Here is a 2,500-nt window from a genome sequence, read left to right as displayed (position 1 = left end):
CGCTGGCAAACAGGTCGGGAGCGGGGGAACCGGGCGCCGCCACCGCGGCGGGCTGGCCGGGCCTTGCTCGGGGAGGAGGCTCTCGGGCGAGGGCCGGGGAAAAAAAAAGCCCGGCCGCGTCGACCCCCGGCTGCCGGCCACTGCCACCGGACCGGCTGCCGGAAAAATGCCTGCCGGAGCGGGCCCCGGCTTAAGGCCAGGCGGAAAAGGGACGAGGCGCCGCCGCCTCACCTGCCACCGATCGTCCCAGGGGGGCCGCCCCCCCTTCAACCGGGCCGGCACGGCAGCCGACCGGAGCGGAGCAACACACACGCGGGGCTTCTCACCGCCTCGCTGCGGCCAGCGAGCGGCTTCTCGACACGGTCTTTCGGGCCGTCTCTCTCGGCTCTCGGCTCTCTCTCTGGTGGCCCTTCACACTGCCCATTCTCTTCTCTCTGGCTTCTCGGGCAGCTCTCCCCCCGAAAGAGCGCCCTGGGCAGGACGGGAACCGGGACCAAGCCACGCGGCTCACCCGGCCTAGGCGGCACTCGCTCTGCCCCGACGACCGCGCGGCGCGGCCGCCCTATCCTCCGCCTTGCGACGCAGGCACCCTGGAAACCTGCGGGGACGCGGCCCGTCACCTCGCTCCCAATATACGGAAAGATAAGTCCAAGGCCGCCGACGCCTCCAAGGAGACGAGTGGAAGTCGACCGGGAGGGTGCGCCAGCGCAGGCCGACCGCTACGTCGACATAGCCGGAGGCAGCCTGGAACAGCGACCCCTTGGTGAACTTCCGCAGGCGGCCGCGACACCAGGTCTACCCGGGCGGACGGAGACCAGGTCTACCCCGGCTCCGGGATACCAGGTCTACCCCGGCCGCCGGGTACAAGGTCTACCCCGTCTCCGGGATACCAGGTCTACCCCGGCCGCCGGGTACAAGGTCTACCCCGTCTCCTGGATACCAGGTCTACCCCGGCCGCCGGGTACAAGGTCTACCCCGGCTCCTGGATACCAGGTCTACCCCGGCCGCCGGGTACAAGGTCTACCCCGTCTCCGGGATACCAGGTCTACCCCGGCCGCCGGGTACAAGGTCTACCCCGTCTCCTGGATACCAGGTCTACCCCGGCCGCCGGGTACAAGGTCTACCCCGGCTCCTGGATACCAGGTCTACCCCGGCCGCCGGGTACAAGGTCTACCCCGTCTCCGGGATACCAGGTCTACCCCGGCCGCCGGGTACAAGGTCTACCCCGGCTCCGGGATACCAGGTCTACCCCGGCCGCCGGGTACAAGGTCTACCCCGGCTCCGGGATACCAGGTCTACCCCGGCCGCCGGGTACAAGGTCTACCCCGTCTCCGGGATACCAGGTCTACCACGGCCGCCGGGTACAAGGTCTACCCCGTCTCCTGGATACCAGGTCTACCCCGGCCGCCGGGTACAAGGTCTACCCCGTCTCCGGGATACCAGGTCTACCCCGGCCGCCGGGTACAAGGTCTACCCCGGCCGCCGGGTACAAGGTCTACCCCGGCTCCGGGATACCAGGTCTACCCCGGCCGCCGGGTACAAGGTCTACCCCGTCTCCTGGATACCAGGTCTACCCCGGCCGCCGGGTACAAGGTCTACCCCGTCTCCGGGGTACCAGGTCTACCCCGGCCGCCGGGTACAAGGTCTACCCCGTCTCCTGGATACCAGGTCTACCCCGGCCGCCGGGTACAAGGTCTACCCCGTCTCCGGGGTACCAGGTCTACCCCGGCCGCCGGGTACAAGGTCTACCCCGTCTCCGGGATACCAGGTCTACCCCGGCCGCCGGGTACAAGGTCTACCCCGTCTCCGGGATACCAGGTCTACCCCGGCCGCCGGGTACAAGGTCTACCCCGTCTCCGGGATACCAGGTCTACCCCGGCCGCCGGGTACAAGGTCTACCCCGGCTCCGGGATACCAGGTCTACCCCGGCCGCCGGGTACAAGGTCTACCCCGGCTCCGGGATACCAGGTCTACCCCGGCCGCCGGGTACAAGGTCTACCCCGGCTCCGGGATACCAGGTCTACCCCGGCCGCCGGGTACAAGGTCTACCCCGTCTCCTGGATACCAGGTCTACCCCGGCCGCCGGGTACAAGGTCTACCCCGTCTCCTGGATACCAGGTCTACCCCGGCCGCCGGGTACAAGGTCTACCCCGGCTCCTGGATACCAGGTCTACCCCGGCCGCCGGGTACAAGGTCTACCCCGTCTCCGGGATACCAGGTCTACCCCGGCCGCCGGGTACAAGGTCTACCCCGTCTCCGGGATACCAGGTCTACCCCGGCCGCCGGGTACAAGGTCTACCCCGTCTCCGGGATACCAGGTCTACCCCGGCCGCCGGGTACAAGGTCTACCCCGGCTCCTGGATACCAGGTCTACCCCGGCCGCCGGGTACAAGGTCTACCCCGTCTCCTGGATACCAGGTCTACCCCGGCCGCCGGGTACAAGGTCTACCCCGGCTCCTGGATACCAGGTCTACCCCGGCCGCCGGGTACAAGGTCTACC

The sequence above is a fragment of the Lonchura striata genome, chromosome 37 (assembly GCF_046129695.1).
Source record: "Lonchura striata isolate bLonStr1 chromosome 37, bLonStr1.mat, whole genome shotgun sequence".
NCBI lineage: Eukaryota > Metazoa > Chordata > Aves > Passeriformes > Estrildidae > Lonchura > Lonchura striata.
Note: the sequence above shows the minus strand (reverse complement) of the source record.